Here is an 11,539-nt window from a genome sequence, read left to right on the forward strand (position 1 = left end):
TGGGTGGGGCAGGGGTAGAGGGTTAGGTTGGGGGGTGGAGGGGTGGGGTGGGTGGGAGTGAGGCAGTGGGGTGAGGGGTGGGGGATGAGGCTGGGGGGTGGGGTGGGGGGTGGAGGGGTGGGGTGGGGGGTGGAGGGGTGGGGTGGGTGGGAGTGAGGCAGTGGGGTGGGGGGGCAGGCCGGTGAGTGTGGTGGGGGTAGAAGTTTAGGTTGGGGGGTGGAGGGGTGGGGTGTGTGGGAGTGAGGCAGTGGGGTGGGGGGGCAGGCTGGTGGGTGGGGTGGGTGGGAGAGAGGCAGTGGGGTGGGGGGGGCAGGCCGGTGAGTGGGGTGGTGGTAGAGGGTTGGGGTGGGGTGTGGTGGGGTGGGTAGGAGTAAGGCAGTGGGGTGAGGGGTGGGTAGTGAGGCCAGTGGGTGGGGTGGGGGTAGAGGGTTGGGGTGGGGGGTGGAGGGGTAGGGTGGGTGGGAGTGAGGCAGTGGGATGGGGGGCAGGTTGGTGGGTGGGGTGGGGGTAGAGGGTTGGGGTGTGGGGTGGAGGGGTGGGGTGGGTGGGAGTGAGGCAGTGGGGTGAGGGGTGGGGAATGAGGCCGGTGGGTGGGGTGGGGGTAGAGGGTTGGGGTGGGGGGTGGAGGGGTGTGGTGGGGGTAGAGGGGTGGGGTGGGTGTGAGTGAGGCAGTGGGGTGGGGGGGGTAGGCCGGTGGGTGGGGTGGGGGTAGAGGGTTGGGGTGGGGGTGGAGGGGTGGGGTGGGGGTGGGGAGTGAGGCCGGTGGGTGGGGTGGGGGTAGAGGGTTGGGGTGGGGGTGGAGGGGTGGGGTGGGTGGGAGTAAGGCAGTGGGGTGAGGGGTGGGGGATGAGGCCGGTGGGTGGGGTGGGGGTAGAGGGTTGGGGTGGGGGGTGGAGGGGTGTGGTGGGGGGTAGAGGGGTGGGGTGGGTGGGAGTGAGGCAGTAGGGTGGGGGGGTAGGCCGGTAGGTGGGGTGGGGGTAGAGGGTTGGGGTGGGGGTGGAGGGGTGGCGTGGGGGGGTGGGGAGTGAGGCCGGTGGGTGGGGTGGGGGTAGAGGGTTGGGGTGGGGGGTAGAGGGGTGGGGTGGGTGGGAGTGAGGCAGTGGGGTGGGGGGGTAGGCCGGTGGGTGGGGTGGGGGTAGAGGGTTGGGGTGGAGGGGTGGGGTGGGTGGGAGTGAGGCTGTGGGGTGGGGGGGTGGGGGTCAGGCCGGTGGGTGGGGTGGCGTAGAGGGGTGGCAAGGAGGGCAGGAAGTGCTAAGAGCAGCCATCTCCGGGGTCTAGGGAGCTGGGTGGACTCTCGGGGCCCCCGTGACAAGCCACAGGCCCACCAGGAGCCTTAGTGTCCAGACCTGAGAAACGGGAGGGCACCGCCCGCGTGGCTGGGGGCTTGGGGGCCCCCCGTGAGGAGAGGCCCATGAGATGTGCAACGCAGTCTGCACCCACTAAATGCCTACTTCTCTCCCCTGACCCACCACCTACAGTGGGGGCTTGCAGCTGGCTTCAAGGTGGTGGCATGTGAGGGGGTCCAGGGACCTCCCGTGGAGGCTGGGTGGAAGGCTCCAGAGAAGAGAGAGGATTAGGCAGGAACAAAGACAAGCGAGGGCTGTGTGCGTGTGTGCACATGTGCGTGTGTGAGAGGGGGTGTGTGGGGGGGGGTGAGTGTGCGAGAGTGAGACTGGAAGAGTGTGTGAGGCCGCGTGTGTAAGAGACAGTGAGAGGGTGAGGTTGGGTGTGTGTCTATGCGTGAATGTGAGTGTGCGTGTGTGAATATGTGTATGGGTGCGAGTAAGGCCGGAAGCATGAGCGTATGTGAGTGAGTGTGCGTGGGCGTGTGTTGAGACTGAGCGTGTAAGGGACTGTTGTGTGCACAAACAGCCCAAGACCAGTGTGGAGCAGGCTGAGGAGTAAGAACAGGAGGCGAGGGTCCTGGCCAGCACCCCCCACCCCCGACCCAGGGGGCCCTGGAACCCAGCAGGCGGGCAGTGCGGGGCACTCTGCACCCCTGGGCTTCTGCATGGAGGAGGGGGAGGGCGGGCAGGGCTCAGGCAGCCCGACTGCAGGACCAGGATTAGCAGATTAAATCCAGGCGGAGGGGGCTTTCGAGAAGGCGACAGCCCCTCCTCTCAGATACCCAGCCACCCAGGCGGCAGGTAAATCCTGCCCAGTGCCAGGGACAGCGCCCAGTGAGGCCTCACCAGCTAGCAAGGGGCTCCCAGGGGCTCGCATGACAAAACCAGGGTGGGAGCTGGCTGGGGCGGGGGACGTGACCACGGAGGCACACAGGAAGGGCTGCAGAGAAACCCAGACGGGTCAGAGGCTCAGCCTCAGCGGACCGTTGACTTGACCATGCCCTCCACACTTCCAGTGCCCCCGGTGCAATGGCCCCTCACTGAGTTCCTGAGGCACCTGGGGCGGGGGGGGGGGGGGGGAAGTGCCCAAAGCCAGAATCACGGTCCTGTTGGGAGTTAAACTGCAAACCTGGTAGGTCAGATGGGGCAGTGAGTCACATGCCCACACCCCCGACCCTTACGCCCTGCCTGCTACCCCAGCCCTGCTGTGGGGTGAGGCCCATCAGCTAATGGGACAGAACAGACCCACCTGCCTGGCTCTGCCCCTGAGCACCCCAGCCAAGCTGAGAGGTTTGGGGCAGGGTGTGGTCCAGCCCCAACCAGGCCCTGAGATGCTCCTGGGTCTGGGTGGGGAAAGGGAGACAGTGGATGTGGGTGGGGATCCACTCCCTTGGGCCCAAGAACCCTAAATGGGGCGGTGCTCTAGGGAGCACTCGGGAGTGGGCAGGAGGACGACCGTGCGCTCATCCTGGGGGTCACTAGCGGCTGAGTGACCACTCTCAGAGGTACGGGGTCTCGGGCATGAAGGGCATGGTTCCCAAAGCTGGTAGTCCCCCACCCCCAAGTCCCCAATCCGGTGGTCCCAGGGCCCCATCTCGCTCTCCTTCCAAAGGACATGGTCAGCCCTGGGTCTGCAGTGGTGACTGAAGGGGGTCGAGGCAGAGTGGACGGGGGCCCCTGTGTCGGGTGGTATAAATTCTAGCTTTGTTCAGTCTCCGACTGGCTGTGGCTGGCCCAGGGCAAGGCCCCAGGAGGGGCAGTCTGTGGGACACTCCAGTGTGGGAGAGGGGAAAGGGCACACAGCAGACGTTCAGCGGGCCCTCGTGGCGCCCCCACCCCACTGGGACTCTTGGGTTCGGGGAGCCCTGACTCCAAGCCCGATCCCAGTCTCTCTGTCCTGTGGACCACACCCCACAGAGGACACCCCTCCTGTCTTCAGATGCCGGCAGAAGGCGGGACAGAGCCGCTCATCCGGTCCCTATCTTGAACCCAGTGCCCTCGCAGACCTAGCATCCAGGTAGAGGCTGACCCCCCCCCCCCCACCCCCTCTGGGTCTCCCAGCCAGCGGCCTCCCTGCAGGCATCAGCCCATCTTGGGTCTCGACCCCGACCAAGAGCAGACCTGGCGCCTGGCCCTGGCCCTCGCAGCATCCCTCACCCGCCACTGCAGACGCTGCACCCCGCTGCCGGCGCCACGCCTGCCCACCCTCACCCCGCGGCCCCGGCCCAGGCGGGTGGCCAACCACACCTGCAAAATGGCCGCCGCAGGTGCGGTCCCAGCCCCCCCCCGCCCCACGCTCTGGACCCCAGAGCTGGCCTTCAAACCTGCGGCTGCCTCCTCGGGCCGAGAGGCCAGGCATCCGGGCCAGGCTGCCCCGGCAGAGCCCCTTTAGGCAGACAGACAGCAGGGCAGGGAGAGCGGGTCGGGTGTGACCGCTCCGCAGGAGCGGGCGCTCTGTCTCGCAGACCTCCCCGGGGTTGGGACCCGCCAGCCCTGCGCGGCAGGGACCTCCCCGCACCTCCTCCTCTCCGCAGCCGCAAGGTCCAATTCGATGCCCTAACGGGCCTCTGGTCCCAGCAAAGCGGGCACGCCTCGGCGGGGGCCGCCTCTTGGGGAGGGGGCCACCGGTCTCTCGGGACAAGTCCCTATTCCTGGAAACGAGGGCGCGCATCGGGTCCGCGCCGGGGCGACGTCGTGCCCGCGCCCAGCAGGCCCCATGACTTGGCATTCCCTCCCTCCCCTCCCCCCTACTCGGCCCTGCGGCCCGCTGTCCCCCCACCCCCACCCCGCCCACCCCAGCGCCCAGGGGACCGCAGACCCTCCCTCGGCCCTGGGATGCCTCCGCCGCCCCTTCTCGAGCACACGGGCTGCGCCCCTGGTTTGCGGTGGGAGGAGGGAGGGGGAGCCGCAGCCTAAACGGGGAGTCCGGGGGTCCTCGCGTCCGCGCTGGTCCCTGTCACACGAGTCGGGCGGCCCCGCAGCCCCCTCCCTGCCCGCCGCCGGGCCACACCTGTTACTGGGGCGCCGGCTGCGTAGATACAGGCCTCATCCGCTGACGGCCCCTCCCAAGCCTTTCTAGAATGGAGCCGGGGTCTCTCCCGAAGAGGATGCGGCGGGGGGAGGATGAAGGGCACCCCCCCCCCCGAGGCGCGCACGAAGCGGGCCTCCCGCCGCAGCCCCCGCCCGTCCCGCCCCGCCCCGCCTGGTAGGCTCCGGGCTCCAGCACCCCCTCCCCCACCCCGGGGACCCGGGCAGCTGCCCCGCGCCCCCGGCCGCGCGCTCTCCGCTTCGCCCCGGCCCGCCCTCCCCCGCGGTCTAGCCCGGCGGCCCCTCTCCAGGGAAGGACTAGGGCGGAAGAGACGGAGGGGGCGTCTCGAGAGGCCACCGGCGGCGCGCGCCCTCCCCTGGCGACCCCCGCCCCTCCCGGCGACGGTCCCGCCCCAGCAGGGGTCGCGGCGACGGGCCTTTCCCGAGGGTCCGGCCGGGCCGCGACTGAAGGGCGGTCACCCCTGAATTTGCCCCATTGTTCTCCTCGGGGACGGGGAGCGTCGGGGGGAGAGCAGGGGCCGCGCGCGCGGTGCCGGCGGCGACAAGGACGCGGCTCCGGGGTGGGGGGGGGGGGTGCCGCAGCGCAGGCAGGTGCGGGCAGCGGGGCGCAGGGGCGAGGCCAGGCGGGCGGCCGCCTTACCTCTCCGGCGTCACTGGCGGCGGCCCGGCATGGGCGCGGGTCCCCGAGCGCGGAGCTGCTGCCGCTCCTGGGCTGCGCTGGGCGCTGTGACGGCGGCACCGCGTGACGGGCTGCGCGCCCCCGGCCCGGCCCGCCCCGCGCCCCTCCCGCCGCGCTGGTTGGCTGCGCGCGGCGCCCGAGCCCCAGCCGCCAGCTGGTTTGTCGCGCGGGGAGAGGGACGGGCGTCGCGGCCGCCTCGGGGAGGGGGGCTGGGACCGGAGGGGGCGGGGGGCCTGGAGCCGAGCTGTGACATCACCGCCGACACGGCGGTCTGCTCGGTGGGAGACGTGGGGAACCGACCCCGGGCTCGAACGCGGCGCCCCCTCCGCCCGCGCAGTCCCCGCGCGCCACCCCCCCACCCCCCGCGGGGGTGAGTGACCGGCGGCGCCCTGCCCACCCGCACTTGCCCAGAGGCCCCCTGCCCACCCGCACTTGCCACGGATCCCGCGCCGGGCCTTCCCCCAAGTGTGACCCCTTTCTAGTGAAATCTCCGCCTGCCCCCAGCCCCCCACCCGCGAGGCTGGCAGCACGAGCGCCTGGTCGCAGAGGGACAAAGACTCGGTGGGGTCCCTGCCGCAGGGAGGGGCGGTGGGGGCGGGGAGCGGACACCGACTCCGGTGTAACAGGTGAATTTTAATCGCGTCTGCAGGCTCGGTCCGGCACTGGAGGGGACCAGAGCATCGCGCACAGCTCTTCTCGCAGGGATGATGCAACCGGCCGGCCGCCTCCCGCTTCTCCTCCCATCATGCCTTGGGTGGAGACCCCCACCCGCCGCCCGCCCCACTTCTCCAGGTCATCAGCCCCCACGGTCCTCACACCCTGCCTCCGCAGCCTAACTTCCGTGGACCAGGTCACACGCTGCTGCCGGGCCACACGGGCAAACCCAGCCTGCGTCAACCTGTCCAGCGGCTTCCCGGGCCACCCAGACCGACTGGCATCGCTGTTGCCACCGACCTCCATCGGCCACCCTAGGGGGTGGCACCTTTGACAGAGCCTCGAGCCAGCTCACCCACCGGAACTGCGGTGGGCGCGGTGACGTGATGCCTTCGCGGAAGCGGGGTGCTCAGGTCCCTTTCCAGCCCAGCTCCTGCCATCAGCTTTCTCTGCATCCCCGTGGCTCAGCCTCCCCCATCGCCCAGCAGGTGCAGGACGCTGGCCTGAAGGTTTTAGTTAACCTTTGAATCCTCACCCCACTCAGTGAGGGCTGGGGGGCTTCGCCTCGATTTGCACCATCTGTGTGGCACATTCCTCCAGAGTAACAAGGTGCCCAGGTCCCTTTCCAGCCCAGCTCCCAGAATATGCATCCTGCAAAGGAGGCCACCCTCCCCCCCATCCCCCAAAGCCCCCCCCCAACTTTTCTTCTTTTCTTCTTTTATTTCATGGAACCACCTACATAAAAGAGAAATTCTTGTTTTTCCAAACTTGTGGTAGAAACAATAAAACTATCTGGGCAGGGCATGGGGAGGCTTTATCATTTCCATTTTCATTATATTTATTGATCTGGTCAAGGTCTCTATTTCTTGAGCCAAATTTTACATGTTTCTAGGAGTTAATCAGTTTCACTGAGCTTTTAAAATCACCAGCATATACTCATTCTTATGTCAATCGCTTCTCTAGTTATTTTTCCTTTTTAAATTCTGCACTTTGTTTACTTGCGTTTTTCTCTGTCAATATTTTTAAATATTTTCAAGGGACCAACTTTTTGTTTAGGCCGTCTTCTCATCTTTCCTCCTGTTTCACTCATTTCTGCCCTTGTTGATGATTTCCCTCCTTCCTGGTTCTCCGGGTCTGTATGTTGCTTCCGTCTTGAGCTAAGTGCTCAAACTCATTTATTTTTAAACCATATAATTTTCTGACAGATATATTTAAAACTGCAAACTTCATTCTACAGCACAGCCTTATCAGGGCTCACAAATTTGGACATATGATGTTTCATTATCACTCAGATCTAAATATTTCTCTTTTTATTTTAATGTTTATTTATTTTGAGGGAGAGAGAGAGACAGAGCACGAGCAGGGGAGGGGCAGGGAGAGAGGGAGACACAGAATCCGAAGCAGGCTCCAGGCTCCCAGCTGTCAGCACAGAGCCCATCGCTCGGCTTGAACTCACAAACCGCAAGATCATGACCTGAGCCGAAGTCGGACGCTTGACTGCCTGAGCTACCCAGGCGCTGCAGATCTAAATATTTCTAATATCCCTGATGATCTCCTTTTAAACTCGTGGGTTATAAGCCCATGCCTTATTTAATAATGTCATTTATTTTCCAATAGCGTTTCTTGCTCGCTTGCTTCGGTATTTCTTTTATCGTAACTTTTTGTTACCAGTTTCTAATTTAATCCCATTACCGCCTGAGAACAAAGTCTGTGTTCAGTCAGGATCCTGGCAGGAAGCAGATGGCACACTCCAATTAGGTAATGTGAGGAGTGTTTGATAAAGGGACTGTCTACAAAGGTGTAGGGAGGAGGAGAAGGGAAACCCCAGGACTGAGGGACACTGCAGTGACACTGTGGCCGACTGCAAGGGGTGGGAGGGAGGAGAGGGAGCAGCCCTGGCGGGAACAGAGGCCTTAGCTGAGCACTCATCAAGAGGGGCCAGAGCAGCCAACCCCTGGCCCTGGACCCCACTCTCCTCCTCTCTGGACCTGGGAGTGCCCCCTTTGCCTGAGTCCAAGGGCAGCTGGAAGGCTGGGGCACCCACTGACGAGGTCCATTTAGCATGGTTTCTTAGGACATGGCGCAGAGGGGACCTTGAAGCATAAGCCAAACATCGCAGCCCGCTGCATGGAATGTTGCCCCAGAAATTTATTGAGGCTTCTTCAGCTCCCAACACATGGTCTTTTTCTGTAACTATTCTACATGTGCTAAAAGGTTGTACTCTGTTTGATGGGTATAGAGTTCTGTATATATTTATAATTTTAAGATTATTAGCTATGATGTTCAGGATTTGGAGACTTCTAGTTTTTGTCTGCTTGAGCTATTAAATTTTTTCTTTAATTAAAATCTCTAGTGACAATTGTTGAAATACCTATTTCTCCCTGCAGGTCTGGCAGATCTTGCGTGATGTACGTTGAGACTTATTCTCAGGTATTTAAATGATCCCGATGGACGTGCACTATTGTTCTGTGGCCCATTTCATCAGAATGCAGGTGGTGTCCCATGTGGGTTTAAAAAAAATATTTTTGTCTTAAATTTGAAAGTCATATCCAGTTTCCTTTGGTTCATATCTGCCTGGCATGTCTTTTGCCAACATTTTATTCTAAGCTATTTGTATCTTTCTCTTTTTTAAAGTTTATTTATCTATTTTGAGAGGGGGGAGGGGAAGGGTCAGAGACAGATGGAGAGAGAGAATCCCAAGCAGGCTCCTTGCCGTCCAACCCATGAACCGTGAGATCATGACCTGATCCAAACTCCAGAGTCGGATGCTCAGCCGACTGAGCCACCCATGTGCCCCTTGTATCTTTCTTTTTAAGTGTATCTCTTTTAAGCTACCCATTGTTAGCATTTTTAAATCTAATCAGGTTGTACCTTTTTTTGGGGGGGGGGTACCTTTTAATTGGAATTTAATCCACTTACATTTATAGTAATGAACTGTTATATTGGGATTTGGTTTGCCATCTTATACAAAATTTTATTTATTGTATTTATTTTTTTCTATTTTTCATGGAGTATAGTGAATTTTCTTCTGCTTTATCCTTGGTCTTACTTTTATTCTTATGGCAATTGCCCTAAATTTAACACCGTTTTTACTTACCCCATGAACCTCTGTAGTCACATATTGTCCCTAACATTCAAGTACCTCAGCTTGCCAAAGATTCTTTACTCCAGGGCCCTGATTGTCTAGGATTATGGTTCTGAGTTATTGTGGACATACTCTTTTTTTTTTTTTTTTTTCCTTTGGTCCTCGCTTTTGTTTAAAATAACGAACTCTCATTCCCAGGAATGTGGTCATTGTTATTTTCCATACCTCTGGGAAGCCTCTCCTGCATTCATGTTGTTCATGAAATACATGGTATTTTTAACGTGGGTTTTGGGTGAAAAATATGTTGAAGCTTCACGTTCCTGAGAAGACTTTTATTATACTTTCAATTGGGCTGGATACAAAACTCTAGGTGCAAAGCTTGTTTCCTTCAATTTTTATTTTATTTTATTTTATGTTTATTTATTCTTCAGACAGAGAGAGCGCAAGCGAGGGAAAGGCAGAGAGAGAGGGAGACAGAATCGGAAGCAGGCTCCAGGCTCTGAGTTGTCAGCACAGAGCCCGACACAGGGCTTGAACTGAGAAGCTATGAAATCATGACCTGAGCCAAAGTCAGACGCTCACCTGTTGGAGGCACCCAGGTGCCCTGTTTCCTCCATTTTTAAAAAATATTCTTTCGTGGTCTCCTTGTATGCTATCGAGACGTCCCATGTCCCCTGGGTTCTTGTTCCATGTTCTTTCTCTCAGGATGCTTCTAGAACTTCCTAAAGGTGTGGATTTTTCTGTGAGCCCCCCTTTTTAAAATTTATTTGCTTAATGTTTTTATTTTATTTTTTGAGAGAGAGAGCCAGAGCACAAGGCGGGGAGGGGCAGAGAGAGAGAGAGAGAGAGAGAGAGGGAGACACAGAATCCAAAGCAGCCTCCGAGCTGACATGTCAGCACAGAGCCTGACACGGGGCTCGAACCCACGAGCCACGACATCATGACCTGAGCCAAAGTCAGACACTTAACCGACTGAGCCACCCAGGTGCCCCCCTGTGAGCCCTTTCAATCTGAGGTTGTTTATTTTTCTTTCATTCCAGAAAATTAATCTGCATGGTTTTTCAAATATTTTGACTCCTCTTGGTTTTAATATTTTTCTGACTTTGGGGCTCCTAGCATCTGCATGCTGGCCCTCGCATCCTTGACAACTCCTCCTCTTCTCTTTGTACTTTCTGACTCTCCTTTCCCCTGGTGGAATTCATGCCCCTCCCCCCAGCAGCAAGACTGGACTGGCCGGCAGACCCGCATGACTTAGCCCTGCAACTGCACCCTCCCCTGGGCTCTTTCAACCCACACCCTGATTGCCTTTCGTGGCCATTCTTGTGGGCTTCACTCTCCGTCAGCTGTGTGACTCCAGACAAGGTCAGTCGCCCCATGTCTGTCACCACTCCTCAAATGGGGTAAGAGTCGTCCCCACCTCACAGGTGGGGCTGGGGGTTTGCATGTGAAATGCTGAGAGCAGGGCTGGGCACACAGTGAGCCCTGTGCAGACGACAGCTGTAACGGAGACACAAAAGGACTCCCGTGACAGCAAGGGACGTGCACAGTCCCCTCCACTCCACTCAGAAGTATCAGCCGCTGTAATTGCAAATGAGAGAAAAAAAGGCAAAAGTATTAGAAAGGAAGAAACAAAATTATCATTCTTTTCAGATAATGTGATTGTCGACCTAGAAAACTTTAGGGATGAGCGAAAAGCCACAGGAAACGGTAAGTTGGGGCGAGTAGGAAACATCATCACTGACAGGGCAACAGTTTCCGAAAAGCAAGCGGGGTCACCGGTATAACCAGTTAGAGCCTGGAATTGAGAAGTCCGATCACAATAGCACTGAGAAATGTAAAACATCCAGAAACAACAAGAAATGTGCCAGTTTCTCATGGGTAAAGAAACTGCATACAGAAATTAAAAATCCACCGAGAAGAGGTAAATTAATGGCAAAGCACAGCATACCCCCGGAAAGAAAGAGGCAACGTTGTAAAAGGCCCAGTTTTCCCTAGATTAAAAGGACGCATTTGATTCAGTCTTAATTAAAATAGCAACAAAAATTCACCTGGAAAAAAAGGAACATACAAGACTAATCAGGAAATTGGTTTAAAAGGACAGGAAGGAAGAGCATCTGTCCCATTAGACGTTAAAACGGAAAGTTCCAAAATTCTAAATTCTGAAAGATCAGATCAAAAGTTTAGGATATCCTTTCAAATGATTTGGGGAGAGTAGACGACTTGGTCCCTGGTATCAGCCACTGTGCGAGATCTAGAACATTGAATACCGCCTGCCACGACATCAAGAAAAGCTTCTGGTGGAGTAAACATTTGTTGTAAAAAAATGAAACTTTAGGAAATGAGAATGAAGTAGGATTGGACACATTCAATATCTTGGCGCGGACAAACGAGGACCCATGACTTGAAGGTGCTAGAGAAACCGATGGGCCAACGTGAAAACGGAGCGTCTACATGGCCCAAACATCATAAGTGAAATGGAAAGACCAGCCCATACTGAAAAAATACTTCAGAACATATGAAGATGAAGGGAATTTTCTAAAGCTACAAAAAGCCCGTGCGACCTAACAGCACAAAATGTAAACACCGGCAGGGAAATGGCCAGATACTACGAAAGGACACGTGACAGGAAGACAATGGGTCAATAGCAAAGGTCATCACAGTTAAAGGGATAGAGATCAAAACAGGGAGATATTTTTTGACCTACTGAATTGTCCAAAATGTAAATGT

At 58.1% G+C, this 11,539-nt stretch overlaps 1 protein-coding gene across 3 annotated transcripts in view; it reads right to left on the reverse strand.

Moving 5' to 3' along the window:
• Positions 1–5,114, reverse strand: part of KIF1A (kinesin family member 1A) — a 95,018-nt gene extending 89,904 nt beyond the window's left edge. For all 3 annotated transcript variants that reach the window (XM_042995908.1, XM_042995907.1, XM_042995912.1), the window contains exon 1: positions 5,035–5,114. The gene's annotated coding sequence lies outside the window, so the exon portion shown is untranslated. The remainder of the gene's footprint in view (positions 1–5,034) is intronic.
• Positions 5,115–11,539: the final 6,425 nt, after the last annotated feature.

This window comes from Panthera tigris, chromosome C1 (genome assembly GCF_018350195.1).
Source record: "Panthera tigris isolate Pti1 chromosome C1, P.tigris_Pti1_mat1.1, whole genome shotgun sequence".
Taxonomy (NCBI): Eukaryota; Metazoa; Chordata; class Mammalia; order Carnivora; family Felidae; genus Panthera; species Panthera tigris.